General features: G+C 37.9%; 1 pseudogene; it reads right to left on the reverse strand.

The window, feature by feature from the left end:
- Positions 1-2,419: 2,419 nt before the first annotated feature.
- LOC101681095 lies at positions 2,420-3,050 on the reverse strand (annotated as a pseudogene).
- Positions 3,051-10,408: the final 7,358 nt, after the last annotated feature.

A 10,408-nucleotide genomic window follows, 5' to 3' on the forward strand; every position in this document is an offset into this window, starting at 1 on the left:
TAGTAGACTATTTTTATTTATTTCTCATTTCTTTTACCATATATGTTTTTAGTTCGTTTCTTGATTGTTGCTTTAGGGATTGCAATTAACATCTTCATTTAAACTATCTAGTTTGAATTAATACCAACTTAGTTCCAATAATATATAATACATTTGCTCCTACATATCTCCACCAACCACTTTTTATTTTATTATTGTTACAAATTACATCTTTGTACCTGTGTTTGTAGCAACATAGAGTTATAATTATTGTAGTAGCTTTTAAAAAATAATATAGGAAAATGTATAAGTTACTAACCAGAAACACATTAATACTGACTTTTATATATTTTTATTGTTGTTCTTTATTTCTTCAGGCAATTTAAATTACTCTCTAGTGCCCTATCATTGCAACCTGAAGGACTTCCTTTAGCATTTATTGCAGAGAAGGTCTACTGGAAACAAATTCTTTTTATTCTTCAAGTAATGTCTTAATTTCTCCTTCATTTTTGATGGATAGTTTTGGCAGATATAGAATTTTTGCTTAACCATCCTTTTTTGTTTGTTTTCTTTTAACACTTTGAATGTGTCAGCTGATTGCCTCTGGCTTCCATGATTTCTGATGAGAAATCAGTTATTAATCTGATTAGGGATGACTTGCACATAGGAAGTCACTTCTCTCTTACTGTTCTCAGCATTCTCTCTCTTTGTCTTTGGCACCGAGCAGTTTGATTACCATATGTTTTCATGTGGATCTCTTTTGAGTTTTTCTTATTTGGAGTTCATTCCATTTCTTGGATGCGTAGATTTTAGTCTTTCAGTAAACTTTGGAAGTTTTCACTTATCATTTCTTCAAATATTATTTCTAACCCTTTCTCTTCTATAGGAGTGACATTATGCCTATGTTAGTATGATTGATAGTGTCCCACTGGTTATCTTAGGTTTTTTTCATTTTCCTCATTCTTTTTACTTTCTTCTCCTCATATTGACTAACTTCAATTGATCTATGTTCAAGTTTGCAGCCTCTTTCTTCTGCCTTGCTCAAATCCATTATTAATCCCTCTAATGAGTTTTTTTTTTATTTCAGTTATTGTAATTTTCAACTCCAGAATTTTTACCTAGTTACTTTTTATAAATTCTTTTTACTGATATTCTTTATTTAGTGAGACATCATATTTACCTCTCTCTTAATTCTTCATGCGTGGTTTTCTTTAGCATTTGAGCAAATTTAAAGTAGCTGATATAAAGTCTTTATCTACTAAGTACAATGTCTAGGCTTCCTCAGAGACAGTTTGTATGCACTTTTATTTTTCCAATGTATAGACCATAGATTCTTATTTCTTTAAATACCTTATAATTTTTCTGGAAAGCTGGACATTTTGAGTATTATAATGTGGCAATCTTTTTTTTTGAAAAGTCCATTCATAAAACTTTTATTCCACTTACATGAACTTAATACATGTGTTCTTTAAAATTATGCTTGGATTGTTTATGAAAATTTCATAAAACATTAAACAAGGTTAGGCATCATCTCAAGCTATTTCTCTGTTAACTATTTTTACAGCACATGCATACTAGACAAGTATAAAAAACAAACAAACAAACACCCAAACCAAAACACACACACACACAAAACCACGAACCCCTTAAAAAAAAAAGTTAAATCCATGGAATTTTTATTTTGCTGCTGTGCTTGATATACATAAAGTACTGGATATCAAGCAATTCATTTTTACTTCATCTTCACTTGTACATTTGTCCTTAGGTTGCCTAAAACATTTAAATACAAATAAAAGGAGTGTAACAAAAATAATGAAAGCAAACAGAAGGTAATGTTACAAAAAATGGAATGTGAACCATTTCTACCCTTCTCCAGAGTAAATTGGGTGACAACTAAAGGAACACTTCTGCAACTGTTATCAAAAAGGTGTGCACATTAAGAGTGATACTCATGGTTCAATATGTAGTATCTACAGAATATCCATTTCTACTACAGCCTCATAAGTGCATCAAATCTTAAATTAGTACCCACAAAAACTACACCTGTATCTGGAACAAATTATCCCTTTTATTCCCCACCAGGACAAACCAATAAGTAGGCAGTTTTCTTTGCTTAGATAAGGAAGCAGTTTTAACACTGGCAGTTGTAAAACCACAATGTACCAATAGTACTATGCCAAACATTTATAACTACTACAAAAATTCCACATCCTTATATTGACCACCTCAAGATGAAAACAGAAAACTCACTAAATGTTAACTTGCTTTACTCCCCTAATATTCACCATAAAAACCACAATGGAAATATAGAAATCCAAAAAAAAAGTAACATAAACCCTGTCATAAATCGTAAACAGAAAACTAATTGTGGGACAGCATGGATGACAAATGGTCTACTGTGTAAATTTTAGAATGAGGCAGACAAAAGTTAGAAGACTGGTTAATTTTCTCCTCCTTCTTCTGTTTCAGCTTTGTCTTCTTGGGTGTGCAATGTCTACAATGTCAAGTTGTCTCTCAGTAATTGCATTATTAGCGTGCTGTCTTTGCAAGAAAGCGACCTTCTCCAGGAGGTCAGAATTTCATCATAGAACACAGAGAAGTTAAGGGCCAGACCCAATCTGGTAGGATGTGTTGGTTGCATTTCCTTTTGGCTGATTTCAAAAGCTTCTTGGTAATGCTTGTTGTGAGTGATCTACAGTACCTTTCTTGTCATCACCAGCAGCAACCTTGGCTAGGTAACTGTAGTAGTCTCCTTTCATTTTCAAATAGAAGACTTTGCTCTCTGCTTGTGAAGCATTGGGGATCAAACACTTTTCCAAAAAAGACAGTACATCATTGTAGACATCTCTTGGCTCAGTCTCAATTTTCTCACCGTATTCTCAAGCCATCTGCTGTTTTTTCTCAGCACCTTCCGTCTTTTGCTCAATACTTGAGACAACCCTCCAAGATGACCTATGGGCTCCTACAGCATTTTTATAAGCAACTGTGAGAAGATTCCTCTACTCATCAGATAATTCAGCTCCTTGCTCAGTTACAGACTCCATGCACGCTGCCATGTCTTCATATCGCTCAGCCTGCTTGGCCAGTTTGGCCCTCTGCACCAGCTCATTTTTATCTTATGATTGGATGTTCTGTGTCCAGAGCGGGTGGCAGAGGAGGGCCGGGGGCTCAGCAGTCTCTGGGCAGCAGCAGCAAGGCTGAGACTCTGTCCACAATGTTGTAATTCTTGAAACCAAATTCTCCCCCTTTCTCAGGGTTTGTTATTGCTGTTTATGGTGGCTGCATTTGTTTGTTTGAACTAATTTTGTAAAATCTGTATTTTTTTTTTGTCATATGTAGACACCCATGTTTCATTAGGTTACTTTAATGGTCAACTAGTGATTTGACAGAGATTTCCTTAAACCTCTAGGAATCTCTTCCCGAACTGCCCCCCACCACCAACAAAAAAAAACTCCCAGTTTTTGCAAATAAACTTTGCAGAGTAAATTTCATTACTCAGCTGGGCAATTTACAACTCTGATCTAACTTTCACTTTCTGCTTGCACAGAGTCAAAAGCTCAGTGAGGGTGAGAGGTTAGTGCTTTCTGGATTATTTCTGAGTATGCATCCTACCCCATGTGCATCTAGCCTTGTAAATAAGTTTTCAGTGTGTCTATTATTTCCTCCAACTATTATCCCTTGCTCCAAATGGCAGCCACTAATAAATTTGCCTTTAAAGTTTTGTGACAAATGTCTCCATGTAGTCATCTCTCCACCACATATCTCTCATGTAAAGAATTCTGAGTTAGGTGGGATAAATGCAAGTCCTTTGAGTTAGTCCTTCAGGAAAGTGCCACATTAGCCAAAACTCACAATCATGATTCTTTAAGAACAGACTTGCTCTGGAAACCCATACCAGGAGTTCAGGCTGCCTTCTTCAAGATTATTCTTGAGCTGGGGAGCGAGGTTGGGGCCAAGGGAAGCTAAAACACCATGAAACTCTTGTATTGAGTTTCAGCCACCTTCTGCTTGATCAAATGTTTTTCTGGTTGCTGTAAACCTTTGGTTAGTTTCCAGAGTTCTAATAAGGTTGATTCTGCGAACATTTTGCCAGTTTATTTACTGTTTTTGTGGAAGAAGAGGGCCTTAGAGTTGCCTTTCTTCTGAATTTACTGATGTTACCTAGAATATCCTCTTTTGTATCACAAAAACAGCTGTGGTAGAGAAGAGAATTTACCAAGAAACTATTTTATTAAACATTGTAGCTCATAAAATAGTGAGTGACATCTAATTTTGGTATTTTGTCATATTGCTTATAGCTGATGTTTTACACGGCTGTAAATCATTTGGATGGTAGTAAAGTTTGCAGGTGTTATAGAGGCTGTACTGCGGGAGAAAGCACACCCAAGTGTATCAACTGACTTGCCCCCGGGTTGGAATTTTCTAGTCCCATGGACTCCATATTTATTGTTTAAATTCCTGAATTTTAAAAATAGGGCAAGAAACTATGGTTCAATTTAGTACATATAATCTATTTCCACTTTATATCCATGCATGTTTGTTATATTTTGTTTTGTTTGTTTTTAACTGAATGCTCCAGTGGCACACCTCTCAAATGGAGTTATAAACGTGGGGGATAATTTTTTCAAGATAAAGAAAGAAAAGAAAAGGAAGACATAAGATGAAAAAAATTACATGAAGTTATTTATCAAGTTGGAGGTGATAAGATTTAGATATTTAAGAACAATCCAATTCTGCTTAGTGATACCTATCCCACTTACCCATTTATCCCCTCATTTTGCCTCACCATGTGTCTACAACCAAATATTCGACAATACATATTTGTCAGATTAATATTGTAGTTGTAAATGATGGGAATGCCAACTTCATTGTCTTTAAGGTACTCTATTCCCCCTCTGGGTGTGGACAGATAAACAATATCAAGATTATATTCTGTGTGTCCTAGAATAGTAAAACAAACTCTGCAAATTAAAGACAATAACAGCTCCTTAAATTTCTGAACCAATGATGAGTTTCTCTCATTTAAGGGCTTCTGTTTTCTTTTTGAAGTGGAAAGTATCATTTGTGGAACTGGAGTAGAGGTGATGGGTTTGAAGTCCATGCCAGATACTGCTCTCCGCATAAGAAATCTCACGATCACAGCAGATCCTGAGGCAATTTCTTTTAGATTCCCATGATACAGATGAGGAAATGTAGTCATAGAAAAAATAATGTTTAATCATTTGCCCGAGGTCTCACATCCAGTAAGCAGTGAACTGGAATGTGCTTCTAGCCAGTCTGATCATAGAGGTCACATCTTTAACCATTGTACTACCCTCTTGAGTTCAGTTTATGACTATGAACTTATGAACACAGGCCTTTGTGGCTGTATGGATTTTCTCTCCCAACTGCTCCTCAATCCAGGTATGGGCATTTAAATATGGAATTCCAGATCTGGATGTGTAACAGGCAGATGTATTAGGGGAAAAAAAAAAAGAGTAAGAGGATGAGATGAATGATAAGAGAAGGATTACAGTGCTAAAGACTTGATAGCAAGTAGGGAAGAAGGGACAGGCAGGAAGTAGTTGGTAGCTGTGAAGAAGGACATGGGATTTTAGAAGTCTCAATGAGATCTGAAAGCAGGGGCTGTGGGAACACGTAAGAGAGAGTTTTTAGGATGAGAGATGATGGTCAGAGAGTAGGTCTTTTTGTGTAAGGTCACAAACACAAACATTGTGTAATGTTTCACGCATGAAACAATTTGGAGAGATAATAAGATGCACATTTTGGTCCTATGTGTGGAAGTCTGAAGATTACTGGAGATTATGGTCAAATGGAAATAATTCCAGAACTTGAGAGTTCAGATTGTTAAACTGGATGTTCACCTGGATGTTAAAGAACTGTAAAACATGGCGGATTCCAGGGAAGTGAAGGTCTTAGAACAGGTCATGCCTTGAGTTCATTCACTCTCTATCGGGTTACCCCTCCCATTACTTCCCAGTCATCCCACAGGCTTGTCCCTTATTTTCATGGCTGACTTAGAACAGCTGACGTGATATTATCAGTCACTATATTCCTGTAGTAGAATTTCTGTGATCCCAGAGAGTCTCATTTTTGAGGATTCCAGTTCAGGGAGAAGAAAAGAGATGCACACATTGTTTAGTCACAGCATTTCTTACTTCCAAATATTTTACTCCTGAGCTTATCACTAGAAAGAGTTCTGAAGTAAGGGAGAGGGATGTGAGGGCTCTTGGGTTTTTATGCACAAGTTTTTGTTTTGTTTTGTTTTTACAGTTTATTTGTTTCTTTGTTTTCTCTCTGCCCAGATTCAGATTTTTTCCATAGCAGGAAGTTTAGTATGGAAAGCACGCTTTGAAGATCTTTCTGTGCACCCCCAGCCCAGCATGCATTATTTACTTAAAAGGCTATGCCATTAGCCACAACCCTCTCAGTAAATTCCAGTGGTTTAACTTTCTCATGATTACACAATCCAGCTCTGTGCCATCCCTGGCATAGAGAGAAACTTGCCCTATCAAATCTCAGCTCTCATGGAACCATGGATGACTACTTGAGAAGTTCTTATTTGCTAGAGAAACATCAGTTCAGCCATTCTAAATGTAAGTTTTGGCAAATGTTTTCTGGAGCAAGGCACTGCTAATGCTCTGCCCTGTTCCATTACACCCTCCCTTTAGAGGCTTATCCGGGAATCCATACAGACCATGTGTGAGCTAGCAAGCCCTAAGGGGACTGGCAAACCCCCGCAATTACATGCAAAGCTGACAGGAACCAGCTGACAAGCAGGATGCACATGTGCTCAAGAGACGAGAACCATAAGGTAGGAGGGAAGGAGGTGAGCATTGCTCATCACTTTAAGCCAAAATGACAAATCAGTTGGATCCAGGATAATGCGGAAGGAAATGAGCTAAGTCCCTGCAACCCCCGACTCATCCCTGACATCCTCATGCGACCTCCTCACCCATCACAGATTATCGTTCTCACGTAGCCAGATTAGAAGAATGGGCTTTCAATAGCTCGCGGCTCCTCATTCCACCATTGCTGGGACACCTGGGAAGTGTTCTGGAAAGAAATTTATAACTATTCTGTTAGTGGCTATCCTGGGGTGTTGGACTTGTGAGGAATTGGCATTTTTCCATTGAATTTTTAATTTTTCTATTTTTTTCTATAATAAACATGCATATTATAAAAGAAATAAAGGCTTATTTAAAGTCTCCCCCCACCTCCTTAGCTTAAAACTAGGTCCTTTTTTTAAGAGATTTTTTTTTTTAAGATTTTACTTATTTATTTGACAGAGAACACAAGTAGCAGAGAGGCAGGCAGAGAGAGAGAGAGAAAGAGAAGCAGGCTCTGCACTGAGCAGAGAGCCCGATGCGGGGCTCGATCCCAGGGTCCTGGGATCATGACCTGGGCCGAAGGCAGAGGCTTTAACCCGCTGAGCCACCCAGGCGCCCCTTTTTAAGAGATTTTATTTATTTATTTGACAGACAAGGATCACAAGTAGGCAGAGAAGCAGGCGGGGGGTAGGGGGAGCGGGCTCCCCGCTGAGCAGAGAGCCCAATGCGGGCTCTATCCCAGGACCCTGAGATCACTATCTGAGCCGAAGGTAGATGCTTAACCCACTGAGCCACCCAGGCACCTCAAAACTAGGACCTTTTATCACTTTATCTATAAGATACAGCAGACTTAAAAAAACTCTTCTAGCAACTCCTGACCCAGGATTTCTCGCGTGAGGAGACAGGGGTTCCTCCATGGTGTCTCATGTTATTAAGTAGTAGCCCACACAGAGGACCCCCTAAGCAAATGCTAGAATGATCTTGGCACAGGACAGAAACATGAAAGAAGGCACATCACCATCAGCAGCAACATCTTTCAGAAAACTCTTACAGAATTACTTGAAATAGTTAGCATCTGGCCTTTTAAAGAAGAAAAAAACTATAACTTATAAACTTATATGTAAAGTAAACCAAATCAAATTCTTCTTAACACCCCACCTCCATCCAGATCATCTTTACTCACTGTCTAGTCACACACATCCCTGATTGCGAAAATCAAGCTTTCAAGAGCCAGGTTTTAACCTTTGTCATCATGCCATTCACTTCTATAAGACAAGATTCATGTATCTCCAGCTTTGTAAAGGAAATATTTGAATTGTCATATCGTGATTTGAGGAAGAGAAGAAGATGAAAGAGAGCTAGAAAGAAAGTTTGGATCATCAAATATTTTTTTTTTTCAAAAGCATTCATTTGAAATGTATTCAAACTTCCTAAAGCTAAAGTCCTGTGGATGCAATTTACCCTCAATTCTGATTTAAATAATATAGAACCTGACCCTACCCTACCTTACTCTGTAGAAAAAGGGAGTGAGGAAGTGCAGCAGGTGTGCATAGTGGGTGTATAAAGCATTGTATGTGGAAACTTCGAATAAGTTTTAGTAGAATGAACCCTCTGTAGATTAGAAATGCACACTTTTTATTAATTTAGTAGAACTTTATAATCATCCTCCTTATCTCTGCCACAAGGGAGTTGTTTCTCTCTAAACTAGGACAAATTTACATAAATTAAAATCTTGCTTTGTTAAGTTTCAAGTTTCAGAGGGGAAGAAGGAGGGATCTATTAATAATCTACAATTACTAGGTATCTACTGTGAGCTGGCACTGTGGTACTTGGTTTAGGGAGGTATCTCACTTTATTTTTGGCAAGACCTCTGAGTTGAGAACACTGAAGTCCAGAGACCAAGTGACTTGTCCAAGATGATACAGCTACTTAACAGACAGGCTCAAATGCAAGGTCTATTGGAACCCAAAGCCCCCAACCTCTTTCTTTTTTGTCATTCTTAAGGATGTTTGTTTTCCTTAGTCCCAATAACTAATGCAAATTCTGAATCATGAGCATTTAGACTTATGGGGGGAAAAGGTGCATAATACAAGAAAAGTAAGTCCAATGAATATAATAAATTCATCATGGAAACGTTGCTCTAGCCTGATGACTGTATACCTTCAATATAATGTTTTCTTTTCAAATGACAAAAGTAATCTGTTCTAATGTTTTAATGTTTTTAAAACATTCTAAGTGATTTCTCTCGAGGCTGTAATACATTTTGAGAGGAATTTCTGGTATTGCTTAATCATGTACTTTTTCTTCTTCGGAGTTATAAGGACTTTTATGTAAACTAAATTCATTCGCATGCTCCTAACTTATTCCCCTTGCTCCCCATTTTCACTCACTTAGATGAGTCTAAGCCAGGTTTTCAAAATGGCTCTTCATAGTTTTTCCTCTTTTGAGATGTAAATTTTAAATTTATGTCTTTGCTACCCCAGGCCTTCTCCCTTTCTAATTTATTTTTCACTTACTTCAAGCCATCAACATATCCCTGCCACCAAGTTTGATTTATATTGCCCAGAAACATAATCCAATCATGAATCTTCCTTGGGAATGCCAACATGGCATGAGAGAGAGCTCACTTTAATGATCTTTCTAGAGTTAGAAAACAAAAAGCAAAAAAATCAGTGGGACTTTAAAAATACTTTCAAGCAAACCTTATAAGCTTATGGTAACGTAAGAAACCTGGCTCTTCCTGACTCCAAAACTGGGGAAAAACAAAACAACAACAACAACAAAAAAACAAAAACAATTCTTCAGATGATTGCTCTTTGGTATTCTCTTGCAGGATTAGAATTGGCCAGCTGAAGTTATAGATAAAAGACCCCAAATATCCGCAGTGATTATCCCACCTCCACTCTAGGTTCCACATGCTTGCATCTCCACTAAAATCAGGTGCTTCCCATTTTACCCGAGCTGGTGAACTTATCTGGTCCTCTATGCTATGTCCCACCACTAAATGAACACAGATATCCCCCTGAGCCCAGGGTGTTTGTGGGGGTTGTTTGTGTTGCCAGTCACTGGGGTTTCAGCTAAGGAGCATATTTGTTAGCAGACCGTTGTGGTGTCTCTGGGTCACCATCAAACCTCAGCTAGAGCAGGAACCAGGGAGGCTTCAGGTCAAGAGTTCATAGATCTTCTAACCACCATTCTATACTTTACATGATTCAAATTTAAAAACTTTTGGATTTGGTGTCTCTGTTCCATGGCTAGATTCTCAGGAAGGAATATCCCATTAGTTCATTAGATGATTACCCTGGGTTTCATCATTTGGCTCAGGGTTCCTGATGCACACATAGGTACCAAGAGTCCAACTTCGCATCCTGGGTGCTATGCCCTAAGAAGGGAAAATTTCTACTTTCCAAAAGAGCATCTCATAGATGCAGGTTCCATGCACAGCATCACTGAGTCTTCTGAGTCTCTCCAGAAAGGTGTTGATCCAGAAGACATCTCAAGTTTAATTTATGAAGACTAAGTTAGCAAGTACAAAATTAGTATGTCAGTCACTAGAAAGCACTATTTTTACTTAGTTTAATTAAACAAACACCAATAGT

The sequence above is a fragment of the Mustela putorius genome, unplaced genomic scaffold (assembly GCF_011764305.1).
Source record: "Mustela putorius furo isolate JIRA1106 unplaced genomic scaffold, ASM1176430v1.1 tig00000275_pilon_pilon_pilon, whole genome shotgun sequence".
Lineage (NCBI taxonomy): Eukaryota > Metazoa > Chordata > Mammalia > Carnivora > Mustelidae > Mustela > Mustela putorius.